Source organism: Hevea brasiliensis, chromosome 11 (assembly GCF_030052815.1).
Source record: "Hevea brasiliensis isolate MT/VB/25A 57/8 chromosome 11, ASM3005281v1, whole genome shotgun sequence".
Classification (NCBI taxonomy): Eukaryota; Viridiplantae; Streptophyta; class Magnoliopsida; order Malpighiales; family Euphorbiaceae; genus Hevea; species Hevea brasiliensis.
Genome location: NC_079503.1, coordinates 27,377,466 through 27,390,202, shown reverse-complemented (window position 1 = coordinate 27,390,202; position 12,737 = coordinate 27,377,466).

The following is a 12,737-nucleotide window of genomic DNA, read 5'->3' as shown; positions in this document are numbered from 1 at the left end:
TATTCAAGCTTTGACTCATCGGTTTCTCCCTCTTCTCTATTTCACATTGCCCTTGTGGGGTTGGGTTTTGTACTTGGGCTTGGACTGACAGATTATCAATCATTTGTTGAAAGAAAGTGGCCATTTGTGTAGTAATTTGTATAGGTGGGGCTAATCAAGTCGGACTTTTGACTCTCGGGGGGCTGGGGCCTCACCTTGTACTTTCACCGTCATAGACAGTTCTATTGTCTCATTCTTCTCTTCCATTCTTTTCACAGGATTTTCTATTCCTATACAACTAACACAAGGAGATTTCTCTCCATTAGTTCATATTTATGATGTAAATGTACTATATGTATCAAACATTTGAGCAGTTGTAGTTACCGATAAAAAGATTTCAAATTCACAGTTCAAAATTTACTTTAAAACCTGGCTCTGATACCACAAAACATGTCACACCCTACTCCCCCATAAGATGTAACATGATCCCGTAGTGCACCTAATCAATTACTGCACTTCGCCTACCAATAACCCATTAGATATACTACAAGGGATTTTAAAACAATTTTCAGGCTTTCAAGTCAGTAATCCGGATTTGGTCATTTTTCAAGTCACCTTCTAGGCAGAATTTTGGTAAGCTTCCTTCATGAAAGTTGGCACATTTTGTGCCTAGTTTCACCTCCAATTGGTCTCATACCAATTGGAGTCACACACTTAAGGTTCTAAGCTAAAATGTACACTGCTCTATTATACATTGTTTATCCTTACCAATAACACATCCAACACTTGCCAAATTAATTCTTCCATGCCAATTCTTGTTTGTACCATAATATTAACACACTTTACTTCATATTTTTGGTTATTTTGGTAGCTTGTAACAACTCTCAACAAACACATTATAACTCAGAATTTTTCCAAGTCCAATTACAACAATTAACCACATGACATACCTCATTTACATGTCCAAATTCAAACCATTATACACATATCCATGCTGCTATCTATAACAACATCTTAGACAACCATAAACAAGTAAAAACAAGCTATATATACAGAATTTCCATGGCTGCCAAAATGTACATCTCCATTAAAACATCAAACTTCAAAAATTCTTCCATAAATCAATTATCCACAACCTTGGTTACACTTTTAATGAAACAAAAATTGAAAACACTCACTTACCACTTTTGAAGTTCTTCAAAACCTCACCAAAACTTAACTTTCTTGCTCCCAATAATCTGCCCAAGAGGTATACACCGCTTTTAATGAGGAAATTTGCAAGAAACCATGGCTTAATCATGGTAGATGGAGCTTGTGGTATGGTGCAGCCATGGAAGAATTTTTGAGAGAATTTGGTTTGGCTTGGAGAAGAATGTAGAAGAAGAAGAAGATGGAGTTAGTGGAGTTGGCTGTCCACTTAAGTGATGTTAGTGGAGCACTAGTTGATTAAAAATCTATTTTAATGTTAAACTTTCTAATTTTTGCAATTTGGCCACCACAGTTTCACTATTTACATAATGTATCTCATTTTAATTTTTCATGATATTTTCAAAATTTAATATCATTTATTTTTAATGGATATTTAGCTCAAAAGGCAACTCGGGATGTTAAATGATCACAATACCCCTATTCGAGTTGCATTCCCAATTTTTCAGTAACACCGAGTTTTATCGTTTTCTCGATTTCTCGTCTTTCTTTGTACTAATTAATTAATTTTTCTTTGATATTTCTCATGATATTTATACTTCAATAGATGTTTATTTAAGTCTTAAAAATATTTTTTGGGGTTCTCGCGGTCCAGGGCTAGTCAACGGTCCACGCCGCAACTTCCCGGTGCGGTCACCCATCGCTATGGTTCTCGACTCATTTAACTTGGTTACATTTCATTACTATTATTTTTCTTTGTTTTTCTTGTATTTTCTTTTCTTGTATTTCATTATTTTATGTCTCTTCACTCATATCTAAGTGTAGTTCTAGGCATCGTAACTGTCCGGATAACACTGGTCACTGGAACAGTAGAATGCACTACCGAACATAAGGGTGTTACATCCCCTATTTTATATCCAGTTGGCGTATTTCATTATTCACCGGCATGAAATTTTCAACAATATTTTATTCTAAAAATATCATCCCTACTTATCATAATCATTTCACATTCAACTCTTGCAACTCATTACAAGTTCAAATCATATATCAAAATTTTCAAATCTTCATTAACTACAGAATGTACAAACCAATTACATAAATTCATAAATTACATAATATACAAATTAATTACAATATCATAATTTATATTTCAACATAATAACTAATTATAATGCACAAAATACATAGTATTACTTTTTGTGAGCCCTATTTACATGCATTGCTGAGGAGGTGACAACCTTATACACTTCTGACACTTCTGCAGATCCGGATTCCAAAAATCTCAGTCAAATGTCCACTGGGTTTTAGCTTCAGTACCTGCGCAAAGAAACAAATCCATCGTGCAAAGCATTGCTGCTTAGTAGTGTAATAATATAACAATAAATAATATATACAAATAAAGAAAGAAATGGATTATACTTTGGATACTCTGAAATTTAATCTAATTTACTATAATACTTCTAGTATCGACTATCTTTCATTCTAATTTATTTCTCTTAAGAAGCAATTTATTCCTAAAGTCATTGTAGTAATATGCAATCGCCAAAAATTCTAAGAATATTATTATTCTTAACTTTATATTATTATAAAAAGAAATACATTTGTAATGCTTATTTAAGTTATATCTCTATTGCAAATCTTTTTATCATTTCATTCAATGCTTTCTACGTTATCGCAAATTATTTCATAATAATTAAAATTCTCATCTTATTTCATAATAAGTAAATCTTAATATCGGTCCAGTTCATTTCAATTCTTTCTACTAAATAACTATTCTAATTTATTTTAGGTCGTCTTACTCATTTATTTAATTTCTAATATTTTTAATTACTAATATTCTTAACTTATTTCAATAAATTTCACTGCCCAAGTAACCTATGACAGGTTGACTAAACTGGATAAGCTGGTCATTGGCACTAGACACTTCGGTGCCTCGGGCCGTCATACCATGGGACGTGTAAGCTTAGTGAAGGAACGGAAGCATGAAAAACACAAGTTTATACCATTGAATTCAAAAATTTTCACCTAGGGTCACATGCATCATGCAAGATTTATTTTTATCTATTTGATTTCAATGATAAACAACATATTAAAACTCTTTTAATATGTTTTTGGATCTGTATTTGCCATTTAAGATTTTAAAATTAATCAGATTAATTTTAGAACCCTAGATTAAATCAAGAACGATTACACTAACCTCTTGATGCACTGCAGCGTGCCTGCGCCTTTGAGATTCGTCTTCAGGACACCAGATGTTGTCCTTCTAGCTTGTCCACACCAAGAACACCTATGGCAGCCCTTGAACAGCTTCTAAAGCTTTTTCTATTAATTAGAAATTCAAGTTCTGCCTTTTAAAAGATTAGAGATGTAAACAGGACACTAGAAACAATTTATAGCGTTCTTAATTCAAGAGATTGAAGGCTAATCTCTTTAAATTGATGAGAGATGAAGAAGAATAGAGGGAGGGCTGCAAAATGGCGTGACCAAGGAGTGTGGCTGCTGGTTGTATTTTATTTTCTCATAACAACACTTAAATAGCTAGGTTAACACATTAAACCCTTGCCATATGTCACCCTTTGATTAGCTCTAGGTTTAAGTGACCCAATCACATTGTGCCAAGTGTCAAACCTATATTTAATCTTGATTTTAATTATCTTACATGATTAAAAAACATTTGGCAAGCTTATGTGTTATGCCATGTGTCACCATCTCATGGTGCCACGTGTCACACTGCGAAATGACCAAAATGCCCCTGTGTCTTAATTTTGAGTTCTCAACCCAAAATAATTATTTTTCTTCTTCTAATTAATTTATATCAAATATAAATTAATTAATTAATCTCTATTAATTAATTTCTCATTAATTAAATTCATATTTAAACACTTTAAATATAAATTTAACTTATATTATACATCCAATAATCTAGATTTAGTTTCAAGTCATGCTAGGGACTTTGCAAACTAATTGCAAACCAAACCTATTTAATTAATCAATTAATTAAATCATATTTAATTAGGTGATAACTTGTGTATGTGTGTGACTTACTAGGCTCATCACTAATTGGCAATGAGACATGATATCAACTCTTAATATCATCAGAACTCTTTCTTACCATAAATGATTTCTCTAAATCATTTTATGCACCTCATAGACCATGGTTAACACCTAGCATAGCATGCCATGGCCACCCAATTAGTAATAAGGTTTACCTTAAATGAACCTATAATCATATGTTACCATGCACTAGAATCTCTCTGTTACAAAATCCCAACTCAAGCTGGAGTCATGGTTTATGTCAAACTTCATTTGTTATGAATATTATGTTCTCTTTTAATTCCAGTTCTTGATTAAAAGGATTTTCTCATCAGAAACTCTTTTCTGAATAAATCTATCTGTCCTAGCCAAGAACTTGAAACATCAAGAACAACTAAATGAACATAGGATTTTATCTCTATTTACTTAGAGGAACAGATTCCATCTTGATCAACACCTACCTCCATATATAACTAGTAAGAGCCAACACATGCCCATATACCCATACACAGTACAAGTATGAAATCAGTATCAAACTCAAACTACCTATATACAAGATAACTGTGCTATCTAAGGTCTAAAGATTATATGCACTGATATGATTTATGACAAAACATTGACAAGAGTAAACTCCATGTGCTTGTCATAAGTGTCACTGGTTCGGCCTACTTATCATTTATAAGTGCCTATCATGTTTGTTATATGGCATGAGACTCACCATTCCATCTTATTTATATCTCATATAAATAACTTGGGAACAAACACGAATACAATCTTTCTGGATAAGTCATGTCCTTATTATGAAGTATCCTCGATTGTGAACCTATTTATGATACTTCGTGCTAGAAATATTGTCACTCATATTCTTAACAACTTAAGAATAATATTTCTAACAAAATATCAATGGACCTTTTCTATTACACATAAATATATTATGTAAACGGAAAAGTGGAAATGCCTTTTATTAATAAAAATATGTACAAGATACATACTAAATGATATGCTCTAGGGCATACTACTAACACTTAGTACGTCAACCATGTATGCAGTCAGTATGGCTAAAAGCCAAGATAATAAGTAATCGGGTATAAAAGCCATGAGTGCGGGCATAAAGCCATGAATACAAGCATGAAGCCTTACGCAGTACTGCTAAAACAATACCCTATTGGCATGACAATTTATCCAATCTGACATATATGTCTAGGCAATACATGGGCACATTAGTACCATTAAGCATTAATATGTATTATTATGCCATTATTTCATTATGAGGTTCAATTGCAATTGATAAAATTTTATTCTATTTCTAGTGAAAACATAAATTCCTAAATCACAATTACACATAATTTAAGCATTTCTCGTAGTTTATACATTAATTATTCCATTCATGATAATTTCGATTCACATCGATCAATTTCGTGTACTATTTGTACATTGAAATTTTTTGCTAAGGCCCTCTATATGGGTTATTCCTTTATGTTCTAGAGTCACTAAAGTTCAAGAATTTTTAATTCACTAATTATACTATATATATTAGTACTCATAATGGCTTCTTTAATTCATTTTATTATTCCTTACATTTTTTTGAGTCACTATTCACATATTGCTATTTACTCAATTTATTGACTTTTTTATACATAATAGTTACATGAGTTCTAACCCCATGAGATTACCACATTTTGGTTCACAAAAGTGTTAGCATTGGTTGCCAATCAATACTTCAAACCAATGGGAAATAAATCGAAAATTTCAGTTTTGAGTCCTAGAGTTTACTATTCCATTAGGCAATTCTACAGTGAGAATTTGGCCAAATGTTCTTAATCAAAGTTGTTCCTTATTGTCTAATTCAATTTCTTTTTTTGAATCACTCCATTTAGAGTTTTGTAGCTCAAGTTATGGCTATATTACCATAACTAGCCAGATAGACTTGTACCCAGAATTCTGGGCAGAATTGGTTCTGCCAGATTTTGTGTCTTGAATTTGGTGAACAATTCAATTAGGTTAAGTCTAGAATTTGAGTTTGTATTCCATATGAAGGTTGTTCTAAATTGTCTAAGCTTTCTATTGATATAAAATTCAGGTCAACTGGACATTTATATACTGAGTTATGGCCAAATGAACAAACACTATTCATTTAGTTACTTTTACTAGGTCCATAATTAGTTGCTCGGATTTGGTCAATTTTTAGGTCATCCTAAGTTTATTTTGTGGGCAAAGTTTCTTCATCAAAGTTGTGGCATTATATGTCTAGTTTCATTTCCAATTGGTCTTGCACCAATTGAACCTACACAACTCAAGTTATAGCTACCCAAACTTACTAGACTCACATCCAGCCCTACAGGTCCTATGAGGCAGCATAACCAACCTTAAATCCAAAGCCACAATTCACTTCAATTCCTCATCAAACATAGCCAAATGGTCACCAATTGACCATTAGGACTTCCATTCACTAACACATGAGAGAAACTGAAATTTTTCCCCAAACCCTAACTCCAAAATTCTAATTTACTCAAACAACATGCAATCAAATGTTCTAATCATCAAATTCATGTTCAATTGCATCAATTCATAACTATAATTCAATTGAATCATTGAAACCCTATGGTGTCTTAAGGCTACCAAAAATTAAAGGATTTCAAAAATGCAAAATTTGTTTCATTCAATCCAAATTCAAGCTTAATTCCTAATCTACAAAAGGTAAACTCAAAGATTCATAGATAAAATAGCACTAACCTTGAATTAGCCAATTCCCAAGGCTTGAAAACTCAACTTTTTCTCTTTCTTTCTGCTGCCTAAGTCTTGCTCTAGGTGTGAAGAGAAGGTTTAATGAAGAAAGTTTAAGGTTTTATGGTGAAAAAGTGAGGTTTGGCAAGAGAGAGAAAGAAGAGCTCTTCAATAGTGGAAGGAGAGAGTGGTTGCCTATTTTGGGAGAAGAAGGTTTGATTTCTTTTTAATTTTTATCCTTATTTATTTAGTTTTTATCCTCTTAAAATGCTTGTCATACTCCCATTGATTGGTAATTTAATTTATTATAAATTTTAATTTAAGCTTTATGACATCATGGCTTATGTCAAAAGTCAAATTTTCATTTCAATTTCTTTTCTTTTCTACTCATTTTTAATTTAATTTTCATCACTTTTTATTCATATTTTATGTCATATAATTTACTTACTTAATTGGACAAGTTGGTCAAAAATTGTCTCTGAAGTTGAAATGACCAAAATGCCCACCGTTTGGCTTAAGGAGCCAAAACTGTTTGTATCGATCTTAAAAATTCTTCTAACCTTTTCTTGGCATTCTAATGCTACCTAGGGCATCGTAACTCTTCTCTGGCATCCCAAAAATTATTTTATTGGGTTTCTCTCGAGTTTAGGGCTACTAGCTGTCTTCACTGTAACTTTCCATTAGGTCACCCATCACCGGGGCACCGACTCATTTAACTTTATTGTATTTTATTTCTAAAATTTTTCCTAAATTTTTCTTATCATTATTTGAGTTATTTATGACTCCTCACTCTAGTTTAATTATAGTTCTAGACATTATAATTGTTTGGACAGACATTTGTTACCAGAGCAGTAGAATGTATAGACTATCTAATGTAAGGGCATTACAACTCTGCAGATCCGAACTCCAAAATCCCAGTCTAATGTCCACTGGGCTTTGTCTTCAGTACTTGCACGAGGAAACAATCCATCACGCTAAGCATTGCTGCTTAGTGGTGTGATAATATAATAATGAAAATAATATACAAATAAGAAATACTGATGTACAATTCTAAAGTATAATTTAGATCCTCAAGTATCAATTAAATTTGGTATGGTATTTCTAATATCAATTATCTTATATTCTATTTTGTCCCTCTTGGGAAGTGCTGAGTTTATACAGTAATAATATTCGATATACAGATTAATTCTATGAGTATTGTATTTTCGGTTCCTACAATTATGAAAATTTCATTTGTATTACTTAATTCAGTTATGTTTCCATTACTAATCTTTTTTTTTTCTCTTTTCATTCAACACTTTCTAATGTTTTTAATTACTAATATTCTTAAATAATTTTCAATAATTTACACTACCCAGGTAACCTATGACAGGCTGACTAAACTGGATAACGGATCGTTGGCACTGGACACCGCAGTATCTCGAGCCGTCATACCATGGGATGCAGAACGTCAACCACGTATATAGTCAGTATGGCTAAAAAAGCCATAATAACATATAATCGAGCATAAAAGCCACGTGTACAGGCATAAAGCCATGAGTGCGGGCATAAAGCCATGAGTACGGGCATAAAGCCATGGATACAGGCATAAAGCCTTACACAGTACTACTAAAAAAATACCCTATTAGCATGCCAATCTATCCAATCTGCCACACATGTCTAGGCAATACATGGGCACATAAGTACCATTAAGTGTTAATATGTATTAGTATATCATTAATTCGTTATAAGTTTTAATTACAATTTATATCACTTAATTCTATTCCCAGTGGGAACATAAATTTTCTGCATCACAATTATACATAATTTATGCATTTCTCAAAATTTATACATTCATTTTATCTTTTATTTTGATCACAATTCACAAAAATGGTTCTCATGTACCATTGTACTCAAAACATTCTTTTTTTTTTTTTTTCTCATATGCCATTAATTATGTAAGGTATTAATTTCTAGTTACAAAAGTGGTATAAGCCCTAGTGATAATTTCGCCTCATTTTTACATTTAACAGTCCATATATATATAATTCACATTTTATATTCCCAGTTGTATTATGAATATATTATGAGGTCTAAAATTGAAAATTAAATTTTCCCTAGCAATGTAGTTGAGATACAAACTTATTTATGTATTAGTTTTAATTTCTTTTTTTCCTCATGATGAGAACAAGTTTTCATAATTCACCTTAATTCCTCTCATCTACCACTTATTGGGTAGGATATTATTATTGTTCTAATTACAATGAAACATAATTCCTCATGTTGACTTCATTTCATTTATACATTTGACAATTCAGTTATGCTAATTACAATTTCATATTTCCAATTGCATTACTAAAGTATCATGAATTCTATTTGTAATGGGCATATAAGCCCTAACTATCTATTCCTCATGATTTAGGTGAATTATCATTCATATTTCAAGTAATCCATGAATATTTCATGGATTTCAAATTTAGCTAAATTTTCCTTAAATCCTAGTGTCACTCAAATTCACCATTCACAATTTACCTACCACATCCTATATTAATAACTACAATGGTTCTTATAGTTTGATTTTCTACTTCACATAATTTAGTGGTTACTATTCATTTGACCATTTCCATTCAAAGGTTAAATTTTTTATTTATAATAAATTTGTTGAGCCTAAATTCACCAAGATACCACATTTTGCATTTTATTTTTGTTGGTATTGACTGCCAAACTTAATTCCTAGCCTCCTAGGTTTTATTTCAATTTTTCAGAATTTGAGGTCCAAGTTTACTGTTCCATTGGACCTTGCTACAATAGAAATTTGACAAAACTTGCTTCATGAAAGTTGTTCCTTTATGTGTCTTCTTTAATTCCCTTTTTGAATCACTCCATTTGGATTTTTGTAGCTCAAGTTATGGCCTAAACACCATAACTGGTCAGATTGGTCTTGTCCAGAAATTCTGGGCAGAGTTTGGTTCTACCAAATTTAGTGTCCTAACTTAGGCTAGAAATGTCAATTGGTTAGGTTCAAAATTTAAGTTTGTATTCTTCATGAAAGTTGTTCTAAATTGTCTAAGCTTTCCATTGATATAAAGTTCAGGTCAATTGGACATTTCTACAGTAAGTTATGACCAAATGAACAAACACTATTTATTTAGTCATTTTTCAGGGACAGCTTGTTAGTCACTCGGATTAGGGCAATTTTTAGGTCATTCTAACTTGGTTTTCTAGGCAGGATTTCTTCATGAAAGTTGTGTCATTATGTGTCTAGTTTCATCTCCAATTGGCCTTGCACCAATTGGACTTGCACAATTCTACTTATGGCCTAAAAATAACACTGGACTCAAAGTCCATAAAATCCTATATAAACACAACACCACACTCCCTTAACTCATTTGGTATCTTCTCAATATATTTCTGAAGGAACGGAAGCGTGAAAAACACAAGTTTATACCATTGAATTCAAAAATTTTTCACCTAGGGTCACATGCATCATGCAAGATTTATTTTTATCTATTTGATTTCAATGATAAACAACATATTAAAACTCTTTTAATATGTTTTTGGATCTGTTTTTGCTATTTAAGATTTTAAAATTAATCAGATTAATTTTAGAACCCTAGATTAAATCAAGAACAAACACACTAACCTCTTGATGCACTGCAGTGTATTTGCACCTTTGAGATTCGTCTTCAGGACACCAGATGTTGTCCCTCTAGCTTGTCCACACCAAGAACACCTATGCCAGCCCTTGAACAGCTTCTAAAGCTTTTTCTATTATTCAAAAAATCAAGTTCTGCCTTTTAAGAGATTAAAGATGTAAACAGGACACTAGAAATGATTTCTAGTATTTTTAATTCAAGAGATTCTTTGCTAATCTCTTGGAATGAATGAGAGATGAAGAAGAAAAGAAGGAAGAGGCAGCCAAGGGGTAGCGGCACCTTTGGGAGCAGTAGCTTGTATGTTTTATTTTCTCATAACAACACATATATAGCTAGGTCATCACTTAATCCCTTACCACATGTCACCCTTTGATTGGTTCTAGGTTTAATTGACCCAATCACATTGTGCCAAGTGTTAAACCTATATTTAATCTTAATTTTAATAATCTTACATGATTAAAAGACATTTGGCAAGCTTATGTGTAATGCCATGTGTCACCATCTCATGGTGCCACATGTCACCTTGTGAAATGACCAAAATGCCCCTGTGTCTTAATTTTGAGTTCTTAACGCCAAATAATTATTTCTCTTCTTCTAATCAATTTATATCAAATATAAATTAATTAATTAATCTCTATTAATTAATTTCTCATTAATTAAATTCATATTTAAACACTTTAAATATAAATTTAACTTATACTTTACATCCAATAATCTAGATTTGGTTTTAAGTCATGCTAGGGACTTTGCAATGTAATTGCAAACCAAACATATTTAATTAATCAATTAAACTCTTTAATCAATTAATTAAATCATATTTAATTAGGTGATAACTTGTGTATGTGTGTGACTTACTAGGCTTATCACCAATTGGCAATGAGATATGATATCAACTCTTAATGTCATCAGAACTCTTTCTTACCATAAATGATTTCTCTAAATCATTTTATGCACCTCATAGACCATGGTTAACACCTAGCATAGCAAGCCATGGCCACCCAATTAGTAATAAGGTTTACCTTAAATGAACCTATAATCATATGTTACTATGTACTAGAATCTCTCTGTTACAAAATCCCAACTCAAGCTGGAGTCATGGTTTATGTCAAACTCCATTTACTATGAATATTATGTTCTCTTTTAATTCCAGTTCTTGATTAAAAAGATTTTCTCATAAGAAACTCTTTTCTGATTAAATCTATCTGTCCTGGCCAGGAACTTGAAACATCAAGAACAATTAAATGAACATAGGATTTTATCTCTATTTGCTTAGAGGAACAGATTTCATCTTGATCAATACCTACCTCCATATATAACTAGTAGGAGCCAACACATGCCCATATATCCATACACAGTACAAGTATGAAAGCAGTATCAAACTCAAACTACCTATATACAAGATAACTGTGCTATCTCAGGTCCAAAGATTATATGCACTGATATGATTTATGACAAAACATTGACAAGAATAAACTCCATGTGCTTGTCATAAGTGTCACTGGTTCAACCTACCTATCATTTATAAGTGCCTATCATGTCTGCCATATGGTATGAGACTCACCATTCCATCTTATTTATATCTCATATAAATAACTTGGGAATAAACATGAATACAATCTTTCTGGATAAGTTATGTATTATGAAGTATCCTCGATTGTGAACCTATTTGTGATACTTTGTACTAGAAATACTGTCACTCATATTCTTAACAACTTAAGAATAGAATTTCAAACAAAATATTAATGGACCTTTTCTATTACACATAAATATCTTATGTAAGCAAAAAAGTGAAAATGCCTTTTATTAATAAAAACATGTACAAGATACATACTAAATGATATGCTCTAGGGCATACTATTAACAATCTCCCACTAGCACTAGAGCCATTCATTACAATATCTTAGACCCATCTTCTCAAGATGTCGGTCTAGCTGAGTCTGTGACATAGGCTTAGTGAATGGATCAGCTGGATTTTCAGCTGATGCTATTTTCTGCATGGCTACATCGCCTCGTCCAACTATTTTTCTGATAATGTGGTAGCGCCTTTCTATGTGTTTGGATTTCTGGTGAGACCTGGGTTCCTTAGCCTGTATAACTACTCCATTGTTGTCACAGTGTAGTGGAACTGCTGACTCAATAGAAGGAACTACTGTAAGTTCTGTCACAAACTTCTTTATCAAAACAGCTTCCTTTGCAGCATCTGATGCAGCAATATACTCA